Source organism: Protopterus annectens, chromosome 11.part0, assembly GCF_019279795.1.
Source record: "Protopterus annectens isolate FY-2018-M chromosome 11.part0, PAN1.0, whole genome shotgun sequence".
Classification (NCBI taxonomy): Eukaryota; Metazoa; Chordata; order Ceratodontiformes; family Protopteridae; genus Protopterus; species Protopterus annectens.
The window spans coordinates 607,911,840-607,925,087 of NC_056745.1; the positions used below are offsets into that span (position 1 = coordinate 607,911,840).

Here is a 13,248-nt window from a genome sequence, read left to right on the forward strand (position 1 = left end):
TGATTAGCCCCCAACCAGAAGCAGAGGAACCACTGAGAGTGTCTGTCCATTTTGATATGGTAGTACATGTCCTGAAGTTCGACCAAGCACATCCAGTCGTTCTGCTGCAGGAGCAGTAAGATAGATTGAAGAGTGACCATTCGGAATTTTGCCTTGGCAACTGACAGATTTAAGGTGGAAGATCCAGAATGGGTCTGCAGTCCCCCATCTTCTTTGGCACCAAAAATAATCTGGAATAGATGCCTAATCTGGACTGGTCTGGGGGGACGGGCTGGATGACTTTTTCTAGCAGCTTGGCAATTTCCAGTGCTGCCTCCTCCCTTTGTGTGGGTGGAATGCCTGGGAAGTGTCTGGGAAGGGGAGTTGTTTGAATGAAGGGGATTGAATATCCTCTGGATATGATCTGCAACACCCAATAATCATTTGTGATGGACTCTCAAGGCTCTTGGGTGTAGCAAAAGTAGGCCCCACACAGCCTCCACAGACAAGCAGCCCCTCAGGGCTGCTGCACAGGTCTGTCCGAGAAAGAATCTCGGGACCCTTAATTCCTAGGGCCCCCTCTGCCTCTGTGTCGGCATCATCTGTCATATCCCCCTCTGCCTCTGGGGTAAGGCGAGTCCTGAGCATACAGGGAAAACCCTTGAGATTTCCGGAACCAGATTTTCTTTCCCCCTCACTGATTCCTTGAGAAAAAGAAGTTATGTCTTACCAAAACGTTCCATCTGAATTGTTTCATCTTCGTTTATTTCTTACTCCTGGTATTCGGTTCCGATCTTGGAATCGAGCCGGCCTTTTTTCAAGCTCGCGTCAGCCACAAACCTCTTGAGCTAAGGTTTTACCCATCATGCCCTTCTCCTTGTTACCGCAGATATAGTTTGCAAGTTGGAAAAATGAAGCCGAGGCTACCTCTGGTCAGACATGACCTAACAACTGGAAAGAAGGACAAATGAGATCCAACAGAAACCTTCGGAAGGGGAGGGCGGGTGAGCCGCAATGAATAAACAAAGTTGAAACAACTCAGATGGAACGTTATGGTAAGACATAAATTCTTTATCTGATGTTGTTAATCTTCGTTTATTCCTTACACTTGGGACAGAGTCCCCAGCTATCTTGTTCCTTGGGTGGCCCTATGGAAGGGCATTCCTGAGTACCACAGAAGCAAAAGAAGCTCTGCCTCTGGAGGCCAAGTCCAATTTGTAATGAGCAATGAAGGTATGAGGCCTAGCCCAGGTTGCAGCTGCACAAATGTCATTCAAAGATGTTCTAGCATGGAAGGCTGCAGAAGTTGACACTGATCTTGTAGAGTGGGCCTTTACTCTGCCAGGTAAAGGGATACCATTCTTCTCAACCAAGTGGCTAAAGTAACTTTAGAAACTGGACAACCTAATCTGGAATCAGAAAAGGCCAAAAACAGCTGGTCAGATTTTCTATTAAATTTAGTCCTGTCTAGGTAAAAACAAATTTGTCTATGTACATCCAAGGTATGCAGGCAATATTTCCCTCTGTTAGGATGATTAGGGAAGAACACTGGCAAATCAATAGTCTGATTGATAGATAACTCAGAAACGACCTTGGGCAAGAAGGTTGGATTGGTCCTTAATGAAATTCTGCCCTTGTGAAAGATGAGGTAGGGGGGTTTGATAGACAAGGCCTGTAATTCAGAAACACGTCTAGCAGAAGTAACAGCAACTAAGAACAATGTTTTCCATGACAGATACTTTAGATCACAGGTAGATGCAGGCTCAAAAGGAGAAGTTGTCAACCCTTGAAGGACTAAGGCCAGGTTTCAAGGTTGAACAGGTTCTCTGAATTGAGGCTTTAGTTGGGTTATGCCCTTCAGAAAGGTCTTACAAAGTCTGTGTGACATTAAGGAAGAGCCATGGAAGACATGAAAATTAGAAATTGCAGCCAAATGAACACAAACTATGGAGGCTGCTACCCCCGATTTAAAAAGGTCTGAAAGATATTCTAGCAGAATAGAAACAGGGGCTGTAAAAGGGTCCATTTGTTTATCTTGTAGCCAGAGAGAAAACCTCTTTCATTTGCTGCAGTAGAGTAGTCTGGTAGATGATCTATGAGAGGCAATCAGGATGTCATGCACAGGGGAAGATAGGTCATGTTGCCTGGCGATCATTGGAAGTGGATAAATCAAGATGTCAGTTTCAGGCTGGATAGGTTTGGATGAACCAGATTCTGCAGGTGAGAGATCAACTCCGGAGTTGGATTGAGAATCCATGGTTGATTTAGCAGATGAGGCCACAAGAAGGGAAACCAAACTTGTCGAGGCCAGTATGGAGCAATGAGAATCACTTTGCTCTTCAACCAAAGTGCTTTCTTGAGGAACAGGGGAATGAGGGGTTTCGGAGGATAGGCAAATAGCAGACCCGAGGGCCAACCGTGGACTAGAGCATGTCTCAGTGACTGTCCCCAATGGGGGATCAGGGCAAAGTAGTTATTGCACTTGTGATTGGACGGGGACACAAATAGGTTGCAGCAAGGCTGTCCCCAGCGGTCGAAAATCTTCACCACCACTAGAGGATTGAGAGACCACTCATGAAGCTGTAAAATGCATCTGCTCAACTTGTCCGCTATCACGCTGGAGCTCCCGGGAATGTGCGTCGCTATCAGAAAAACGGTTGGAGACTATCGCCCATTGCCATATTCTCATGGCCTCTCGACAGAGTGGGTATGATCTGGTTCCCCCTTGTCTGTTGATGTACCAGACTACTGCCGTGTTGTCTGACTGAATTGCAATAGTCCCTGATGGAAGGATCAATTGGAATGCTTGCAACGCTAGTAGCACTGCCCTCAGTTCTAGGACACTGACATGCAGATGGGCCTCCGTCTGTGAAGAAGTGCCTTGGACTGTCTTTCCCTGAAACAGCCCCCCCACCACCACATCAGGGAGGTGTCCGTGGTCACTGTGGCATTGGGCTGATGAGGGTCGAAGGGGCAAGACCACTGGTGAGGGTTGTTTGACATCCACCAGATCAAGTCCTGTTTGCAAATCTTGGTTATTTGAAATGGAAAAGATAAGGGGTGTTAGAATGGGTACCACTGAGTAAGAAGCAGCCACTGAAGAAGCCTTGTGTAGCCTTGCTAGAGGGACTATGGTGATGGAGGCTGCCAGCGATCCCAGCAGTTGAAGAACAGATCAAGCTGAGGCTAGATTTAGTGAATGTATTGCCTGAACCTGTTCTTTGATCCTCTGAATTCTGTGATCTGTCAGAGAGGCTGTACAAGTCATTGTGTCCAGAATCATTCCAATGTACTCTAATGAATGACTCGGATTAAGGTTTGACTTCTTCTAGTTTATCGATATTTTGAGCTGCTGTGCAGTGTTTAGGGTGCAACTCAAGGCCTGATCCAGTAGACGTCTTGATGGGGCAGTAATGAGCCAGTCGTCTAGGTAGGGAAACACCTGGAATCCTTGAAGCCGCAGGTGAGCTGTGACTACTGCCATGCACTTTGTGAACACTCTGGGTGCTGAAGAGAGTCCGAAGGTCAGTATGTGAAAATGGTAATGACTGGCTCCCGCCCGGAAGCGAAGATATCTTCTTGAGCACCTTTCCACCTTTAAATGGTAGTACACGTCTTGAAGATCTATGGAGCACATCCAATCGTCTTTTTCCAAAAGTGGAAGTATAGACTGAAATTAGAAGTTATGTACTCACCATAACGTTCCATCTGAGTAGGTGTATTCATTTGTCTGCAACCTGTGGGTTATGGATCCGATATCGGATCCGAACCGGCATGGTTTTCCAGCTATGGATCCAAGCTCTCAGCTCCTCCCCTCACCCATAATGCCCTGCTCTACCCTCATGACCTCAGATCGAGTTTGCCAAAGCAACAATACCCTCAAAAGGGTAACAAGGAATATGCAGGAAACTGAAAGGCCAGGGGGATAGGAGGGCGGGATGGTTGCAGACAAATGAATACACCTACTCAGATGGAACGTTATGGTGAGTACATAACTTCTAAATCTGAAGTAGGATATTCATTTGTCTGCAACCTGTGGGACAGAGTCCCCAGCTACCTGAATCTTGGGCGGCCATCATGGAAGGATATTCGGAGCACCGGAGCCAAAGGATGCTCTACCCCTAGATGCAAGATCCAACTTATAGTGAGAAATAAATGTATGAGATGAAGCCCACGTGGCTGCTGCACAAATATCATCTAGAGGAATCCTAGCCTTGAAGGCTGCCGAGGTAGATACTGACCGGGTTGAATGGGCATGAACACCCCGGTGCGGCCTTCCTGACGCTTGATAAGCCAATAAAATGCACTGTGAAATCCAGCGGGACAGAGAAACTTTAGAAATTGGCTTGCCCAAATTGAATTTTACAAAGGAAATAAACAGCTGGTCGGATTGCCTATGACCAGCTGTCCTGTTGAGATAAAATCTAAGTTGCCTGTGAACATCTAGTGAGTGTAGCTTATATTCACCTTTGTTTTCATACTTAGGGAAGAAAACAGGGAGGTTAATGGATTGATTGATGTTTGCTTCAGAAGCGATTTTAGGAAGGAAGGACGGGTTGGTCCTGAGGGAGACACGGTCCGGATGAAATACCAAGTAAGGAGGTTTAGCTGATAAAGCTTGAAGCTCAGAAACTCTCTTGGCTGATGTAATGGCTACCAAAAAGGCTGTCTTGTAGGACAAGAATTTGAGATCCACCGTAGCCGCTGGCTCGAAAGGGGGAGCGGTCAAGGCCTGTAGGACCAAAGAAAGGTCCCAAGGAGGAACTGCTTGCTTTATAGGGGGCCTGAGAAGGAAAGTACCTTTAAGAAATGTTTTGCACAATTTGGCTGACATAAGAGGATTAGACTCTTGACCAATGTGATAGTGAGAAATTGCCGCCAGTTGAACTTTGACTGTGGAACTGCTGGCACCATCATTAAAGAGAGAGGTTAGAAAATCAAGCACTACAGGGAGAGGAACCGTGAAGGGATTTAGGCCTTGCCGCTCCGCCCACAGAGAAACGTTTCCATTTGCTTCGGTAAACCTTTCTAGTGGATGGTTTATGAGCCGCCACCAAAATAGCCTTTACCGGTGAAGAAATACCGAGTCCTTATCAAGAGTGGAACTGGAGCAGCCAAGCGGTCAGCTTCAGGTTGTCCAGGTTCGGAGGAGGAATGCAGGATGGATGGGATATCAGATCCGGAATGGGATCTAGAATCCAAGGAGGATTCACCGAGTGAGACCTTAGGAAGGGGAACCAGATCTGTCGAGGCCAGAATGGAGCAATGAGAATCATTCTGCAACCCACCCGAGAGGCTTTCTGAAGAACTTGCAGCATCAGAGGCAAGGGTGGATAGGCATACAGAAGACCGGGTGGCCAAGCATGCACCAGAGCGTCTCTTGGGGTACCTCCGGGAGGAGGTATTAGAGCGAAAAACTGTCGCACTTGGTGTTTGAGGGAGAAGCAAAAGATCGCATGAAGGGGTTCCCCACCGTGCGAATATGCGTTCCGCTACTTGACAATTGAGAGACCACTCGTAAGGGGTCAGAATGGTGCGACTGAGCTTGTCCGCTAGGATGTTGGACCGACCGGAATGTGCGTTGCTATGAGAAAGCGATTGGTGGAGATTGCCCATTCCCAAACTCTCATGGCCTCTCGACAAAGAGGGTAAGACCTTGTTCCCCTTGCTTGTTGATGTACCAGACAACAGACATATTGTCCGATTGAATCGCAACTGTTCCCAAGGGAAGAAAGTCCTGAAGTGCTAGCAACGCTAAGAGCACTGCTCTCATCTCTAGAACATTGATATGCAGTAAGGTCTCTGAATCGCTCCACGTGCCTTGGACTGTCCGGCCCAAAGTGCCCCCACCCGAGGCGGAGGCGTCCGTGGTCACCGTGGCGAGAGGGGAGAAGCACAAAATGGGCGACCCTCGTGGAGATCCGGGAGTGGAGCCACCACAAGAGGGACCGCTTGCAAGCCTTGCTGATCGCTATGGGATGATGCATGGGGAGAGCAAGGTATGACCACTGTACTAAGAGCGTCCACTGTAGAATGCGCATATTGAGCCTGGCAAGAGGAAGAAGTGCTATCGACGAAGCCATGGACCCTAGAGCCCTCAGGACCAACTCCGCTGGAACAGAACATGAATGGAGAATGGCCCGCACCTGGAGCTGCAGATTTAGAACTCTGTCCGCAGTGAGGAAGGCTCGTAAACTCCTTGTGTCTAGTCTGGCCCCTATGAAATCTAAGAGCTGAGTGGGTGCCAGGTTGGACTTGTTTGTATTTATTGTGATGCCCAGAAATGGAGCAAGATGGAGAAAGGAGTCTCGCCGAGAGAAGTAGATGCCTTGTTGGGGCGGTAAGGAGCCAGTCGTCCAGGTAGGGAAAGACCTGCACCCCCTGAAGCCTCAGGTGGGCCGCTACCACTGCTAGTACTTTGGTAAACACCCTGGGGGCTGTGGTGAGACCAAAGGGAAGGACCCGGAACTGGTAGTGACTGGCTCCCAGCCGGAAGCGGAGAAACCTCCTGGAGCGCCTGTCCATTAGGATGTGGTAGTACGCGTCCTTGAGATCTATCGAGCACATCCAGTTGTCTTCTCCCAGAAGGGGGAGAATAGATTGTAGAGTGATCATTCGGAATTTTTCTTTGGGGACTGCCAGATTCAAGAGAGAGAGGTCTAGGATTGGTCTTAGTTCCCCCGTCTTTTTTGGCACTAAAAAGAATCTGGAGTAGAACCCTGATCCGATCTGGTCTGGGGGAACGGGCTGGATGGCTCTTTTCTAGCAGATGGCCAATTTCTGCCAAAGCGGCCTCCCTTTGACCGGGTGGTACGTCTGGGAGGGACTTCATCTTTGGAAGGTGAAGGAAAGGAATGCGATATCCCTGGATATGATTTGGAGAACCCAGCGGTCCGATGTTATGGACTCCCATGCCGCTAGGTGCCCCGGAACGTCCCCGACTGCCTCCAGAGTAGAGCAGTCGGGCAACCCTCAGGGTTGCTGCGGGCCGTTCAGAGAAAGGTTCCCTGGACCCGAAGTTTCTGGGAGCCCCTCTGCCTCTAGGGCGGCGTCCTCCCTGTCCTCCTCTGCCACGGAAGGACTGGTTGTCCGGAGCAGGCTGGGACTGCTGCGACTTCGGAACCACATCTTCTTCTGACCCTTTTGGTTCCTAGAATAGGGCCTCTGGGGTGCAGAGAAGCGGATTCCGACGGCAGACAGCGTCTTCCCGTCCTTCTCGCTCTGGGTCAACGTCGCGAACGCTCTTGCCAAACAGAGCAGAACGATCAAAGGGCGCGTTAAACGACGCCTTGAAGGGCTCAGAAAAAGAGTGGCGGAGCCAGGCCTGACGTCTAGTGACCAGTCCTGTCCCGCAGCTCTAGCGGCGCCCTCCGTAGCATGGGAGAGTAGCCGCATAGAAGTATTGTGACTGACCTAAGAGTGGCCATTTTGGTGGAGTGCAGAACTCTGTCCTCCTCGAAATGGACTCAGGGGGATGCAGCGACTCTTAATAAGGTCTCGCTGCATCCGAATAACATGTGCCAAATAGTTCAGCGCCCTTACCGAGAAGGTCGCGAACTGAACATCCGCTTCCCCAAGCGGTCCATCATCCGAGACTCCTTGCTCGGTGGGTGGACTGAGGACTCTCCTGAGCCAGTTCCCTCTTTGTGGCCGCCATCAACATGGCATCTACAGGAGGCCCCTTACTCCAATGGGTCCTGTCGGAGGCGGGCTAAGGATCCTATCAGGTCTTTTGGGAATTGGCTCCACGGTGTCCGGTTCCTTTCACGCGCTGGTGGTAATAAGGTCCACCAGGGGTCGGCAGGGGACACCCAAGAGGTAGACGGGCCCGTTTGAATGCCTCCAAGAACACGGACTCGTCCGAGGAAGACTTGGGGCAGACCACCCCCTAATACGGAGCATTTCCATGATGTCTCTGAAGGAGACATCCTCGGGGTGACCGTGGGGAGCCTTCCCTTCCTCCAAGTCCCTGTCTTCAGTGAGAGACTCGGGGGAGTCAATGTGCCTCCTTTTGCACGTATGCTTGCGAGGGGCCTCCTCTGGGGGCTGTCAGAGGAGTCCTCGCAAACAGCAATTTGCTCCATGGGAGCAACTTGGGGCACAGAAACGGGCTGTCCCAGGGGCCGGATGGTGGAAGCCTGGCCCAGTGCAGAGGGAGCGCGGGACGGAGCCGAAGCAAGTGCCGGGGTCCGGAGACCCTCAACAGAGCCCTCTCCACTACATCAAAAGCCGAAGGGGAGCCGACCTCGATCAAAGGATCCGACAATCGGCTCCCCTCGGATCCGAAGAGTGGATCGGAGCCGGCGCAAGCACTCAGATCCGGCGACAGTGCGCTCCGACACAGACGGCGCCGAAGGAGCACTGATCCCCGGATCCGGCTCGGATCCAGGCTCCGAGATCGGATCCGACGCACTCGAGGCAGGGTCGGATCCGGTACCAAGTACTATCGGCTCCGACCTCCCCGCCCGGCTGCTCGGCTCCAGTTGCTCGAACCCGGATAGCGGGTCGGAGAAGGAGCAATAGGCTTAAAAGGGTGTTGAGCTCCCGGAGGGGAGGCAAGAGCACTCCCATCTGCATCTGGGCCTGGATGAACCTTCTCATCATCCGGTCCAGATCTGCATCCGAAGGCTATGGGTAGATCTCCACGAGGCAACCGAGGTAGGCCTGGAATGCCTCCTCGATAGCCTCGACGGAGATCGGGTCTCCTCCTCCTCAGGACCCGGTGAGAAGCAGACAGGGACCGGAGCCGAGAAGGAGGAGACCGAACGACAGGAGCCGGGGAGAAGCCGCTTGGCTGGCGGGGCCGAAACAGAGGTCTCGCCCGCCGCAGGTGCTTCTCCTCCGGTCCTTTTAGATGCATCCTCTCCTCTCCTGAAGCGGGAGTTTGAGTCCCAGGAGCAGGAGGGTGCCACAGGGGAACAACTGCAGCCAGGAGTCCCGAAGGAGCGGAGGTCGGAGCCGAGTCCGGCGGTAAAAGACCCGCCAAGACCAGCTTGGACCTCCGCTCCTCAGTGCCCTGGGGTTGAACCCTGCACAAATGGAACAACCAGATGTGAGGTGTTCAACCCCAAGACACTAACACACCGAGTGTGGCCATCAGCGGTGAGAGCTTATGGCCACACTCGAGCATTTTGAGAATATAGACTTAGGCTGTTCAGCCATAGTCTATAAACTAACCTAAAGTTACAGAAAAGTAACTTAAACAATAAAAGAAGCACACAGGCCTCACACACACTCTACGCATCAGCGAGGGGAGGGAATAAAAATTACTACTGAAAATTAAATTAAACTAAAAACAGTCAATATTAACGGGAAACCTACTACTTTCACACAAAAATTGTTAAAGAAACAAAAAATTCTCTGATTTTACACAAGAAAATAGTCTACTTAGCTGAGAGCTATGTATCCACATCCAGTTACCAGCGCGGCAAACAAGATCTGAGGTCATGAGGGTAGAGCAGGGCATTATGGGTGAGGGGAGGAGCTGAGAGCTTGGATCCATAGCTGGAAAACCATGCCGGTTCGGATCCGATATCGGATCCATAACCCACAGGTTGCAGACAAATGAATATCCTACTTCAGATCGTGACCATTCAGAATTTTTCTGTCTTTACAAATTTGTTTAGGGTGCTGAGATCCACAATTGTTCTCCAGTCCCCTGTCTTTTTTGGCACCAAAAAGAATCTTGAATAGAAGCCGGATCCTGTCTGGTCTGGGGGGACTGTTTGGATGACTCTTTTTGAAGTGGCTCTGATATCTCTATAGCTGTGGCTTTCCTTTGACTGAGTGGTATGTCGGGTAAGCTTCTAGATAAGGGGGGGAGGTGAATAAGAAAGGAATATGGTATCCTCTGGTGATGAGCCTTTGTACCCAAGCATTTGTGGTTATGGTTTGCCAGGCAGAAGGGTACAAGGAAAAATGACCCCCGACTGCTTCCAGAGGAAAGCAATCAGGCTGCTCCTCAGGAGCGCTGATAGGGCTGTCCAGAGAAAGATTCCCTGGAACACTGGTTTTGTGGGCCTTCCCTGTCCCGAAAGGGGCATCTTCCATTAGAATCCCCCCCCCCACCTCTAGGGGAAAACTCGGCCTGAGAGTCACGGAAAGGACCCTGAGACTTTTTGTGCCACATTTTCCCACTCTTCTGAGTCCTAGAATAGAACCGCTGAGGTGAAGGTAAATGGACACCCATGGCAGATAGGGTCTTACTGTCCTGTTCACATCTGGCCAATGTATCTTTTACCTTGGACCCAAACAAAGTAGTAGTCTCAATAGGGGCATTAAGGAAGGAAGCCTTGAAGGGATCTGCAAAGTCACAAAGGTACATACAGGCATGGCGCCTCATAACTATACCTGCACCAGCAGCTCTCGCCGCTCCCTCAGTAGCGTATGATATCAAATGCATTGAGGAATTGGAAACCGATTCTAGGGTCGCTGAGAGGCCACCTTGTCTCTGACCTCATCAGGAACTGCTACTGTCAAGGTCTCAGAGAGTTTGGACACCAAGTCTCTCTGTAGCCTTGTGAAATGTTCAAGGTAGTTCAAGGACCTAACAGCAAAGGTCGATGACATGAAGACTCACTTCCCTAATCTGTCCGCCACCCGGGATTCCCTACTGGGCGGGTGAATAGTCTGGCTCTCCTCTGCCAGCTCCTTCTTTGTAGCGGCAGCCACTACCATGGCATCTACTGGGAGACCTTTCGACCGATGGAGGCACTCTTCTGGGGGAGAAAGGATTTTGTCCGGCCTATGAGGTATGGCCTCCACAGAATCCAGTGCCTTCCATGCACGCTGCACGATGAGCTTAACGAGCTCATCAGCAGGTGGGGTAACGCAGGAGGGAGGGGGCCAGGCACGAAAAGCCTGCAGGAACACAGACTCCTCTGAGGAAGGGTAGAAGGACTTCCATTCATGTCTCTGTTTTAAAATTTCGAGGATGTCACCAAAGGAAGGTGAATGTGAGGACCCCTCCCTGTCATCATAATCTGTGTCTTTGGTCAAGGACTCTTCCGTGGAGTCCATGTGCTTCCTCTTACATGTAGTCTTGCGGTGGACTTCCTCAGTGGGAGACTCTGGGGAAGGCTGCAAAGATGGGGTCTCCAGGGGGAGAATGGCCTGAAACTCTTGGCCCGGTGTCCGGGTTTGCGATTTGAGACAGCTGAGGCTCAGAGGAAGTAGTAGTCTCCAACAGAGGTGGCTGAGAAGCAGCATCCAGTGTCCTCTCCAAGGCCTGGAAGGTCAGCCCGCCCGAGGAGGGATGCCTCGAAACCTCCACAGAGGTCGGAGTATAGGTAGGAGTCTGTGGAGAAGGGTGATCAACTTCAGAGGGGAGAGACACTTTTGAAGGGGCAGGAATTCCTCTGGCCAAAAGCAGCTGGTCAATAAGATGCACCACATCATGTTCAGAAAGGCTTCTGGTAGACCTCACTGAAAGCCCTGAAGCGATTCGGGCCTGTCCAAAAAAGGGCTAGCACGACCACTGAAAGAAGGTGTCTGTATAGGTAATGTCTGTACCAAAACTGGTGGCGTTTGTATAGTCTGTGCCACCAAAGCCGGCGCAGAAGAGGTATGCACCGAAATCAACATTGTGGAAGATTCCTGCACTGAGAACGGTGTTGTCAAAATTGGAATTGTCTGCACCGAAACCATCAGCGCTGAAAAAGCCTGCACCGAAGAAATTGTCGGTGCTGAGGGGAGTCTGCACCGAGAAAACTGTCAGGAACGAAGGCATCTGCGCCGACAAAACTGTCGGCACTGAAGATGTCTGCACCGAGAAACTGGACGGTGCTGAAGGAGTCTGCACCACGACTTCAGTTGGTACCAAAGATGACTGCACCAATATACCAATCGGTGCCGAGAAAGTCTGCACCAAACTAGTCAGTGCCTTAGTAGTCTGCACCATGAAGGCTGAAGTCTGTGTTGAAAGCAATGGTGTAGGGGGATCAGCAGACATAATCGGTGACAAAGTCATGTGAGTCGGTGCCAAATCAGCCGCTGGCACAGACGACTCTGACAATTTAGCCTTTTTATGTTTCAATACTTTAGGGTCTCCAGAGGGAGACGATGAAGAGATTTAGATCTTTTATGTTGTTTGAAAGGAGGAGAAGATTCCTGCGACCCAGAAATAGCCTTGCAAAAGGGAGTCTTAAGGAGACCCTTTAGTACTAGTTTATTTTTACATTTGCTCAAAGTCCTGGCAGAAAAACCTTTACAAATCTTACAGAGTGGCTTCACTGTGAGATGAGGCACACCCAAACAGTAAACACACAAGTCATGCGTGTCAGAGTGAGGCAGTTTGTGTCTGCCCTCCGAACACCTCTTAAAGCCTGGACTCCCTTTCTTCGCAGTCATTATATCCACAAAATATTCAAAAACTAGGCACACTGTAGCAAGGCCCAAGGGAGGGCGAGGAAAGACTACCAACAAAGGTAGTAAAATATACCAAAAGGTACATGTAATAAAGAAAAAGAGGATACAACTTAATAATGTTGAAAAACTAAGAATTCTGTGAGAAAAAAAAACCTCATAAATTATCAAAATATAACTTAGCTGGAGAGGAACGGCTAAACACGGCTGAACAGCAACGCGACAAACTAGATCTGAGGTAACAGGGAGAAAGGCATGATGGGTAGAATCTTAGCTTGAGAGGTTTGTGGCTGACGTGAGCTTGAAAAAAGGCCGGCTCGCTTCTGAGGTCGGAACCGAATCCCAAGAGTAAGGAATAAATGAAGATTAACAACATTAGATGCTTTGTTGAGGGGTGGAGAAGTGGATTCCGATGGCAGAATCTTCCCGTCTTTCTCATTCTGAACTAGAGTGTCGCGTATGGACTTTCCAAAAATGGTGGAACCATCATACGGGGTGTTAGTAAAAAACGCCTTAAAGGGCTCCGAGAAGGCACAGAGCTGGAGCCAGGCATGATGCCTGATGGTAACACCTATCCCGGCAGCTCTAGCAGCACCCAGAGTAGCATGCGAGAGAAGCCGCATAGTGGTGTTGGCAGTCGAGGTGAGGGTGGCCATTCTAGAGGAGAATACCTTTTTATCCTCAGCCGACATGGACCCGGGGGTAGACTCAGGGACCTCTTTGACTAGGTCTTGCTGAAGTTTAATTACGTGTGCCATATAGTTCAGCGCACGTACCGAGAATGTGGCTGAAGCATACACCTGCTTCTGTATATGGTCCCTCGTCCTGGACTCTCAATCAGGTGGATGGAACGTAGAGCTCTCCTGCGCGAGTTCCTTCTTGGTGGTCATGGCATCAGTCTGGGAT

At 50.2% G+C, this 13,248-nt stretch overlaps 1 protein-coding gene across 1 annotated transcript in view; it reads right to left on the reverse strand.

The window, feature by feature from the left end:
* CAPS2 (calcyphosine 2) overlaps positions 1 to 13,248 on the reverse strand; it is a 2,181,571-nt gene that overhangs the window by 97,889 nt on the left and 2,070,434 nt on the right. The gene's annotated exons all lie outside the window — the stretch shown is intronic.